We start from the raw sequence: 12,205 nt of genomic DNA on the forward strand, positions 1-12,205 counted from the left end.
CATGTCCATTTCAATTGGTCCAATTGAAGTAGTGATGGTCTCCCTTCTTCTTTGGATTCCTGAAGCATCATTTTAATTCTCTTTGACTCTAAAGCTGATGTGTTCCCTCTCTTGGGAACACCTTTGTTGTCCATTTGATGCCTGTATGCATCTACATGAAAACATCACCCTGAAGAATGTCACAAGGCAAATCTGCTAAATGACTTGGAAAGTCTGGGTGGGAGGCAGGGGCAGGGGCATAGTACACCTGTTTGTAACTGAATATTCCTTTCCCAGCACATGTGCCTTGTGAGACTGAAGCAGAAAGAGTTGCGCCCAGCCCTACAGATTGAAAACAGATTGGCATTCATACACATGCACCAAACCTTTCTTTCTCAACAGCCTGCTTCATACAATCAGGAAGAGTTTCAGTTTCTGGGATTATCATCCACAGAGATGCAACAGCTCCTAATGACACTAACAAGACCCATGGAGATGTGTTATAGACAGTGATCCTCTGTCTGCACAGTACTCTGGCAGTCTTTTCCATAATTTTGCCTATGTTACAAAAAAAGACAGAAATTTTTTTTAAAAAGCGGTGCCTTTCTAAAATCACTCAAAGGGAAGCAAGTGTCTCCATTTTATTAATGCTAATACTCTGTATTAGAAAGGAGACCCTCATTAATATCCAGAGCATCTGTGGAATCAGAAGGGGATGACGCTTTCCTTTGTTTCTTCACTTTACACAATCTCAGAAAAGAGATAACTCCATTAGTTTCTTAAAGTTTAACATATAGGTAGGCTTGTTTCTCTTTTTAAGATAACACAAATGTTGGATTCTTTTTTTGAATTAGTCTCATTAAAATTATAGGTCCTAGAACCAAAGTACCATAGTTCAGATTTTGGCTATCTCACTTAAGAAGTGATTTGGGGCAGGTCTTTTACATTGATTTCTCTCACTCTCTCCTCATTAAACTGAGTGTTTTATGCATCTCATACGAACTCCTTTTCCTTGTTTCTGGGAGAAGTGCTTGAGCTAAGGTACGTTTATCTCCACGTAGTTTACACTGATGGGTGTTCTTGTAGTTGCTATTGCCATTATCATTGCCATTATTAGTGGCACAGTTATTAACTGGTTATTAAGGGAAACAAAGTAATTAAAGGGTTGGGAGAAGATATGTGAAAACATTTGTGTCTGCAGAGGAGAGTGGCAGGGAGGGAGCATGCAGGAGGACGCAGTCTCCTTTTATTCAGCAGAATGACTCTTGAACCTTAGGATCAAATGGCTTGGACAAATCTATGTGAAATAGTCCTTGCATAACTCTGCTAAGGCTAAACTGGGATAAATTATTAGCCTGGTCTTCTTGGAACTATGCTTCGTTGTGCAATCAAGAGATTCTGTATGGTTTTACTTTCAAATGAAAAAAAAAAAAAAAGAATATCAAAAACTAGAACCAGAAAACATTTGGAATTTTTTTTAGTCCGTGGCCAGATCTTACAACATCAGTGATTTAAACCAGGCATAGAATATGAACTCAACTAGGCCTCTAATATTTCTGCATTACTTGATTCGGTGAACAATGCAGTCACCAGCTGCTGAAACTTTGCAGCCTGCGAAGCCTAACAGGCTGTGCTCGACGACTGGCATCTCACTTTCACGGGATTACTCTGGCCTTCCAAATGCTGGGGTAACTTAGTGCCACAACTCTTAAGACTTCTGTGCCATCAGTAAAACATAAATACTAAGTTTAGTGAACACAAGAGATGATAAACCAGGACCATATTGACTGCTAAAGGAACCAGCAAACAAAAATGGTGAACAGAGAGAAAAACGCATTCATCCCAGTTTAAATACCCCCAGAAAATGATATTTAAAAAAAAAAAAAGAATTACAGCATGTAACTCAAATGTACTCTGCGCCAGGGCCTTGTTTCCTAAAGTCAGGCAGAAGAGTCCCAGTACCCCCAGTCCCTCGTGAAGTGATTCCCTAAAGGACTGCAACTCCAGCAGCCATGATTTCTGTGACAGGGGAAGCTGTTTGTTTGCATCTTCCCCACTGCCTTTTCTAGAAAGTCACTAAGTGACGTGGGACAGCTCCAAACAAGTGCCTAAACGGAATGGGATCGAGGCAGCCATGCAGTGCTTTGTCCCAGCAATCTGAATGCAGGTGTGAGAGACACAAACCAGGTGGCTAAAAGGCTTCTTTGTTTGAAGCTGTCAGTAGGAGGACCCGATTAATCTCATGCCCCATCCCTAAATTCCCTTTTAACTATGTCAAGACATCTGCTCACATCAGGAAGTCTACAATGACATGGCTATGTGCTAAGCTCAGTTAATGTGGTCCTAGGTTTAAACACTTCAGGTTGAAAGTGGATAATTGGTGGTAGTGGATTTTAAAAGCTCACACAGGTGCCTTTGAAAAGAGGTCAAAAGTCAAGTGCATCTCTCCTGAGAGTACTGGCGAGCCCTTCCTAAGGAGATCAACATTCTTTTACACAAACCCCCAGGGTCTTGTAAGAACTGTTATTAATTTAGTTCTGTATGTTCCAAATAAGGGGAAAACGATACCACATGTGTACATTACCACTAACCTGGGCATATCTGTCGCAGAGAGGTAGATGTTAGATAGATTTTCACCTGGCCCTTCTGGATTGCTAATGAAGTAATCCACTTTCTACCAGGGCAAAACTGGGGAGTTCAGGTCAGGGTAATGAACCCTGAAAACAGTGAAAAGCCCAGAGGGGGAGAAAGGAATAGAAACCCAGGAATGTGATATCATATACTGAATGAATTTGTATATGACCGAGGCTGCGGAGTTCCAGCTACAGCACCTACAGAAAAGACACTGCTGGATCCATGTGAACTTCAGCAAAGTGTGCTCCTAAGTGTCGTTGTCCTCTTTCTCTTCTTCCCTCCAAGTGTCAGATATTTTTGTTTGATGTGTCCACTCTTATGCTTACAATGTGTTCTTTAAGCAGGAACATGTAATCAGGATATTCCACAATTTTACATCCACCCAACTAAAATATTTTATAATTTTCATGTCTTTATATTTAAAAAGTTATAATAACCTATTACTTTTCTTTAAAATCCTTAGCATAGATTAATTTGTATGTCAACCACATATGTACACACACATAGACTCAGGAAATAACACTGACAAGGATGTAAGACGAGGATGCCATTGTGAAGGGTAATTAGAAGGTAAGAAGTAATGTAACCACCAGGGAGAAAAGCATTGCATTTCCTCAGAAAAAAAAAAAATTAGAATGGATCATGACCTGATGATTCTACTTCTGGGTATATACCCAAAAGAGCTGAATGGTGGGCTTGGAGGACGTATTTGGATACCTTTGCTCACAGCAGTGTCATCAGACCAAGTATCAACTTATGTATGAATATGCAAAATATGGTAGCTGTATGTATATATGGATATTACTATAAATCATAAATGTAAGTATTATAGAAAGAAGTTACAACTTGGGTGAAGACATCAAGCTAAGTGAAACAAGCCAGTAAGGACAAATATTTTATGATCCTTCTTCATTGGAGTAATCAAATCTATAGAGATAGAAAATAAAGTGGTGGCTACCAGGGATTTCCAGGAGGCAGGGATTGGAGTAATTGTTTAATGGGTACAGGGTTTTGATAGGAAATGAAATAACCCTGCAGAATAATAAGAGTGATGGTTACACAATTGTGTGAACATACTTAAAGCACTGGACTATATACTTTTTGAAATATGTATTTTTTTGTATTGAAAATGCAGAATTACAGTGTAAAATTGAGACCCTGAGACATAGAAGGATCTTCAGTCAGTTAGTTTATTCCCCACATGGCTGCAATAGCCAGGGCTAGTCCATGCCAAAAGCAGGATCTTCATCTGGGTCTCCCATGTGGATGACAGGAGCCCAAGCACTCAGACCATCTTCCTCTGATTTCCCGAGGGCATTAGTAGGGAACTTGATTGGAAATGGGACAGCAAGACTTGATCAGGGGCCTATATGGGATACTAGTGTTGCGGGTGGTAGCTTAATGTGTTATACCACAATGCCAACCCCATAATGTACACTTTTAAATGAGAGTGTATGTGTACTTCACTATAACAATTTTTTAAATTAAAGATCCTATGAGTACATGGGTTCTTGGAAATTGCTTGATCAACTGCACTTACCAAGTCTGAGATGCTGTTACTAATGAAATTAATGTGCTTCTTTCATGATGTCACAGAATCCAGCTTACTTGAACAAACAGATCACAACAAGGGTGTAGCTGACATTTTTGGTATTGGTACACAAATTCTTGGAACCATACCCTCTGAAGTTATAATTAGGAAAGAGTGTTGGTCACTAACATTTTCAATGAAAATCACAGGTTTGGCTTAGCAGTTTTGCCACAAAGACATGGTAGTAAGGGGGTGGAAGAGAGGGAAAAGATCAGAAATATCACTTTAATTCCAATTTAATATTAAACATTTATGGTTGTAGCATGTAGCAAAACAAAGTTAATAGTGTAAAATATGTGTGCCATTTGATTCACAGTATAAAACTGAAGACATTAATTATAAAGAAGAAAGATTTGTCAAGATATGTCAGAAGGCCAATTTGAGCTCGGAATACAAAGGAAGTCTCTAACATATGAGTAGCTGTTTTAACGTTTACAGAAGTCCAAAAAATTCCCAGCTCAAATTCCAGGAGCGCAAGTCTATTTATTCTACCATAAGTGTTAACAGAGGACAGTTCAATTAACAACATGTTACATTATTTGAGGCCTCCAAATCCCTTAAACTTGCCAATAGTAGTTTAAAGACTCTATGGTGTTTAAAATCTGGAAAAGGACTCAATCTCTACCAAAGAGGAGCTTGCCCTTGGAGAGCTTGTTGAAGAATTCGGCTAACCAAGGAACCATAAATCCACTGTCCTCACAGGTCTTTTGCTGTTGATAGTTCACAGGGTTTCACTTGATTGCTTATAGTTAGCAGAATTCTCTGGTAAAACTTCACCAACAAGGAGAAAAGTTACAGGACCCAGTCTCCCTTAGTACTATTGTTCTAGACAATTTTTTACCTACTTGCAAGATCAGAACAGCCAGAGATTGGATGGTCACTGAGAGATTGGGCAATTATGCTTCATTCTGCTGTCCTTTAATGTCTCATGGTTGAAATTTTTCTAAAAGAAACAATACACAGAACTATATACAGAACTCTAGTAAAATTAAAGACCACAGAAATTGAGCATTTTAATAGAACTTAAGTCTTGAGACTATTACTTATTATGCTTATTAGCATTACTTCTCCGTGGGTGTGTATGTTAAGAACATTTAAGATCTACTCTGTTAGCAAATTTCAGATACACATGATGCTAACAAGTGTCCACCTGGTGTTGACATTGGCTACGTAACATGGAACCAGAGCCGCTGGCTCCACTGTACACAACTAAATCCTAGCCCAGTGCTGATCCCTGCTAGGCACTCAGTAGGAATGTGTTGAATGAAAATGGAAATTTTAAAAAGGGTGGTGTTATTGGCAACCATCGGAAACAAACAGAACTTATGAAATGTTTACTCTTTGACGCCATTCTAAGTGATTTACATGAATAAATCATTCATTCCTATGTCACAGTCTTAAAAGGATCATTATTATTGTTCCATTTCATGCATGGGAAAATAGAAGCACAGAAAGACCACTTAGTGGTAGAATTTCTTAACATTTCACTAAACTTTCAAATGAGGAATGATGATATAAAAAGTAGCAGAAACTGTGGTACACCCCCTCTCTAAAAATAAATATTGAGTTTATAACATGTTCAGAGTACTAAGGTGGGTAATTTCCATCACAAGTGCCCACTTATAAGCAAGAAGTGGAATTAGTAGTGGAAAAAACAGCAAAGTTTAATATGCCAATCAAAGCAATAGCTTTTAAAAATCACTTCTTTTATGCCTGGTTCAAGGCCTCACTACTTTGTGCTTCTAATTCAGCTTCCTACTTCCTGCTCCTAGACCTGGCAGTTGACAGATGATAGCCATGGGCCATGTAATTGGGTTCCTGCCACCCACATGAGAGACCCAAGTGGAGCTCCTGGCTTCTGGCTTCCTCCTGGCCAACCCCTGACTGTTGCAGGTATTTGGGGAGTGATCCAGCTAATGAAAGATTTCTCTCTTTCTGTCCCTCTCTCTCTCTCTCTGTGTCACCCTGCCTTTCAGATCAACAAATGTCTTTTAAAATTAAAAAAAAAATGAAAATAATATAGAATGAAAATTATTTTATCCAAGCTGCAATATTAGAAAGAGAAATCAAAATGGTTATCTAAGATCTCTTTGAAGTCAATGCAAGGATTTAGGATGGTAGCTGTGGTTGTATTAAAAATCCTTGCTTTACAACCGAAATGCCCATCAGCAGAAGATTGGATAAGAAAGCTTTGGTTCATCTACTCCATGGAATACTACTCAGCTATTAAAAAAAACAAAATGCAGTTCTTTGTGGCTAAATGGGCACAACTGGAAACTATAATGCTAAGGGAAATGAGTGAATCCCAAAAGATTAGATACCACATGTTTGCCTTGATTTAACCTGTAATTTTTTGTTTGGTTGTTGGTTATTTTTTGAACCTGTCATTGATACTGTCTCAACCCAGATGTTTCGAAGAATGGAACTTGCATTATTTTTAACATATTGTCTACCCATTACTATGTCAATTAATTCCATAATGTTGTATATTGATACTGAGGCCTTGTTGGGGCTTTTAACTGACCGGATCTTTACTCTGTTAGACCTATCTTCAGACCATAGAGGGTCTCCCCAAGAGGCCACTGAACTTATCTGGACAATAAGACGCTGAACTTTATGCTAGGCATGTGTTTGCAAGCAATGAATCTCAACTGAACTTGAACTATGGTTATGCAACAAGGTGGAGGAATCCACCATGGGGGGAGGGGTATGGGAGGGGTGGGGGGAATCCCCAGCGCCTATAAAACTGTACTACATAATACAATGTAAGCAACAATAAAAAAAAAAAAGAAAAAAAAATAAAAATCCTTGCTTTATATAAATAACTGGTCACATGCTTAACACCATAACCCCCTTAGACGCTCAATGGATGATATAAGCCATTGCAGGCAATTATAATATCAGGAACTACTTCTATATTAACATTAAATATTCACTGGCATTATTCCTACCTACATTGGCAACTTTTTAAAAAGTCTGTATATGTCTCTGTTTTGAAGCACAGCAACAACACATATCTGAGGATATTTTAAGTCCCCATCTGACATTGGCATGTTTATAAACCATCCACTTGGTGTCGTGAATTCCAACTGTCTTCACTAGTCTCTCCCCAATGGAGCTCTCACTTTGATTTTTCCACTGTAACTATTCTAAGTTATAATTAACCAATTAAAATGTATTATATCTTAAAATTATATGTCAGTATGCTTTATTATGTGCACACATTGGGATTACCGTAATAAAACTAATTAACATATCCATCATCTCATGTTACCTGTGTATGCGTGTGTGTGTTGAGAACATGTAGGTTATATTCACTTAACAAATGCCAAATATACATTATTATAACTACAGCCAGCATTCTATACATCAGATCTTCAGAGCATATTCATTCATAGCTGAAATTTTGTCCCAGCCCCTACCAACCACCTTGCTATTTTGCTTCAGTGAGTTCAACTTCTTCGCAGTCTACCATTACTGAGATCAAGCAGTATGTGTCCTTCTGTTGCTGCTTTATTTCACTTTGCATAATCTCTTCTAGGCTCATCCATGTTTCTGCAAATCACAAATTTCTTCTGTAAAGCTGAATATTCTTGCATGATGTGATCCATACCAGCATGAATGAATACAGCAAATGTGATCTTCTCAGACTGCTTCTTTGTCTTGGCTATGAAGAGTAATACTGCATTGATCTTATGATTACCTCTCTTTGAGATAAAGATTTTACTTCCCAGGAGTTCCCACCCAGGAGTGGGGTTGTTGAAACATGAGGCGGGTCCATTCAGGTTTTTAAGGAACCTTCATACTCTCTTCCATAGTGGCTGTGCCAATTTAAAATCTCACCAACAATGTACAAGACATCCGTTCCCCCAACAACCTTGCCAATACGTCTCATCTGGCTTTTTAGTAATATCCATCCTAACAATTGCAGGGTGAAAACTCTGGCTTTTGTTTGCATTTCCCTGATGCTAGAGGTGTTAAACACTTTTTCATATACCTTTTGGCTGTTTCTATCCTGACATTTAAAATATGTTCCATTTCTTGGCTGATCGAATAGAGTTTTTTGTATTTTCACTATTGAGTTTTATGGGTTTCTTGTTTATCTTTTATATTAGCTCTATATAAGAAATATGGTTTGTTAACTTCCATTCTTGCCATTCCTTTCCATCTTATTTTTCTTTAGGATTTATTTTTTGTATTTTAAAGGCAAAGTCACAGAGAAAAAGGAGAGAAAAAAGAGAGAGAGAGAGTAGGTTATGAGAGAAAGATCATCTTTCATGATGGTTCACTCCCCAAGTGGCCGAATTAGACAGGGCTGGGCCAAGCAGAAGCTAATAGCCTGGAACTGCATCCAGGTCTCCTGTGAGGTGGCAGGAGCTCAACAACTTGGGCTGTCTTCTGTTATTTTCCCAGGCACTTTAACAGAAAGTTGGATTGGAATCAGAATGACTAGGACTCAAACCTATGCTCGTATGGGATGTTTGTCACAGGCAGCAGCTTAGCATGCAGCACTACAACACCAGTCCTCACCTCCCCATTTCATCTTTTGGTTTATTTCCCTGATTGTGTGGAATCTTGAGGTTGATATAATCCCACTTGCTTGTTTTCACTTTGATTACCTGTGCTTTTAGAGTCACATTCATAAAATCATCACCAAGATCAATATCAACATTCCTCCATGGTTGTTAGGAACTTTAGTCTATGTTTAAACCTGTATTCCATCCTGAGTTGATTCTGAAGTTATTTCCATTGATTGAAATGCAGGGCAACACATTCATTGATTCATTCATTCCTGTCAAAGACAGGAGAGACAAACTCACACACAACATGCATACATGTTGAGAGAGTCAAGAGAGAGAAATGCTCCTTTCCGGTGGTTCACTCCCAGTATGTTCAAAGCAGCCAGGGGTGGGTCCAAAGCCAGGAGCAGGAACTGTGTCTGGGACTCCCACATGGATGTGCATTAATCTGAGTCAGAAGCAGAGGCAGGACTCAAACCACATGTAGAGGCGTCCCAGGCAGAGACTCAGATTGCTGTGCCACAACACCTGTGCCTTGAGTTGATTTCTGTGTATGGTGACATCTAAAGATCTGGCCAATCTTTCACATGTAGATGTCTATTTGCACAATGCCATTTATTGAAGATAGAAGTACTATCTTTTCTTCGTTGTGTAGGTTGATTTCTGGGCTCTCTATTTGGTTCCATTATCCTGTATGTCTGGTATTAATACTAAAACTGTTCTATTATTATAGCTTTAAAATATACTTTGAAATCCAGTAGTGTGATTTTCTACTCTTTCTGTAGTCTTCATGGTTTATTCAAGGTCTTTTGTAATTTTCTATAAGTTTTACGGTTTTTTTTTCAATTTCTGTGAAAAATTATCTTTACTATTTTTAGTAGAGATTTAGTTAAGTCCGTAGAGCTTTTTGGGTTGTACAACTACTTTAATAATGCTACTGGTTCTTCTAACCTATGAACATGAGAATTCTTTTCAATTACAATGTTCTATAATTTTCAAAGTATAAATCTCTTACTGTCTTGGTTAAATTTACTGTTGAGTGTTTTATTCTTTTGATACTATTGTAAAAAACATTGTTTTCTTAATTTTTTTTCAGATTTTTGTCAGTGTATAAAAACTCATCTGATTTCTATGGTAATTTTGCAAATGACATCTTTCCTGAATTATTTCTAACAGTTTTTGATGGAAGCTTAAGAGTTTTCAAAATTGTGTCTTCCATAAACAAATAATTTCACTTCTCTTTTTCCATTGGCTTTTTCTTGCCTCTGTGCTCTGGCCATGACTTCTAGCTCTATGTTGCATTGAAATAGCATCCTTATCTTATTTCTGGTGTTAGAGGAAACACTTCTAATTTTGAACCGTTAATTATGATGTGAACAGTGGTCTTGTCTCCGATGGCGTTTTGAGTTGTGGTGCATTCCTCTATTTCTAAGTTCAGACTTCTATTGTGAAAGGACATTGAACTTTGTTAAATGCTTTTTCTGCATCAATTGAAATAATCATATGATTTTTATCCTCTCTTCTCTTGATGTGGTTCAACACATTTTTTTTATTGGCGGATATTAAGCCATGTTTGCCTATCAGCGACAAATCCTACTGGCTCATGATGTATGATCCTTTCAGTGTGCTGTTGAATTCAATTTGGTAATATTTTATTGAGGATTTTTGCATCTATCGTTTCATCAGGGATATTGTCCTGTGGTTTTCGTTTTCTTTCTTTCTTTTTTTTTTTTTTTTTTGTAGTGTCCTTGCATGACTTTGGTATTAGGATAATATTGGCTTCATAAAAGGAGCTTGGAAGTATTCCCTACACTGAAATTTTTTGAAAGGGTTTCTGGATTGGTATGTCTTCACCAGTTTTAATGGGCTATTTTGGATACAATCTGAAAAGTCACAATACCTCCTAAATTATAGCATCAGAATTGGAACTAGTTACATAGCTGTCCTCTGACCAAGGCAGGGATTATTAAGTCTCATGATCTGGAAACTATTTCTATTTATGTGACCTATTATTATGTTAGCCATTTCTGTGTTTGTGTCACTCTGTTGGTTCATGATAATGTGGAAGGCATCTGAAATGCCTGATCCCTTTCCATGTTCCCTTTAACCTCTGCTTGTGTAATGAATAATTTGACCCCCAACTATTGGTTTTACTTTTAATGAAGTGGATTTAAATTCTGTGTTTCAGTCAAGAATATTGAGATTATTTTGTACTTTAATTCCGTTGTTGGAGATGAGAATTTGTCTTCAGAGAATACAAGCAAATTGTCAATGTTGGTCATTTGTACATAGTCCATCTAAGTCCCTAGAAGAAGCCTTCCTGAGGTATCATGTGGTCATGAGTGTTTGCAGCATTGGCAAAAGTAAGCTTTCTCATTTGTGATCAGTTCTGAATCTTTCCACTCCGTCTTCCTCTTTATCACACGTGTTTTATGCTGCCCAACACAAAAGTAAGTGAGAGTAAAGGAAAAAGAAGCATGTGTGATGACACAAATTGATCTATGAAAAATTTTCCACAACTTTCAGCTCATTTATGAAAATGAAAACTTGTAGAAGTCTCCCAAACTTGACAATAATTCTGAAAATTATGTGGCATTACCAACATAAGTTTCAATTAACTGTTCTACAGGCAAGATGATTAGGTTTACATTCCCTGTGCAAATACATTACAAAATTGTTCTCATTTGAAGACACCTCGGAGAGTAAGCAGGCAGTGGAAAACACTGAGTGCAGCAGTTAGACCATGCTTGGGGCAGCCACATCTCTTATCAGATTGTCTGGATTTGAGTTTCGGATCTCTTAATTCTACCTTTCTGCTTAGGTACATCCTGGGAGGCAGCAGGTGATGGCTCCAAGATTTAAGTCCCTGTCACCCACATGGGAGACTTGGATTGAGTTCCTAGCTCCTGAACATTTAGGAAGTGAAACAGTAGATGAGAGCATCCATCTCTGTCTCTCTGTCTGTCTCTCTCTCTCTTTCTCCCTGTATATAGCTCTCTACCTGATAAGTAAATAAAACAATTTTAAAAATGAATAACAGACGGGCCCGGCATGGTAAACTCGCGCCTGAAGTCCTTGCCTTGCACACACCAGGATCCCATATGGGTGCCTGTTCTAATCCCGGCTTCCCATCCAGCTCCCTGCTTGTGACCTGAGAAAGCAGTCAAGGGTGGCCCAAAACCTTTACTAATTCACTGGTCGATGCAGATATCTATATATTCTTTCCTATTTTTTATTTCATCCTGATGAAGGCAGATTTATGTTATATGTGTTTATATAAAAGTCTTCAAATACTGATTCTTTAAGGAAACTTATAATCTCAGCAAACTGGAATAATTGGAACAGAAAAGACCAAGCAGAGAAAGAAAAGAACAAGTAAAAAATCTGAATTACAGAACTCCTAAAATCATCTGAACTTCATATTCTCTGAAATCCACATCATTGCCTAAGGCAAAGCTAAAATACAAATGCATACTTTGCA

This window comes from Ochotona curzoniae, unplaced genomic scaffold, assembly GCF_017591425.1.
Source record: "Ochotona curzoniae isolate NIBS_2020 unplaced genomic scaffold, NIBS_Ocur_1.0 scaffold_4701, whole genome shotgun sequence".
Lineage (NCBI taxonomy): Eukaryota > Metazoa > Chordata > Mammalia > Lagomorpha > Ochotonidae > Ochotona > Ochotona curzoniae.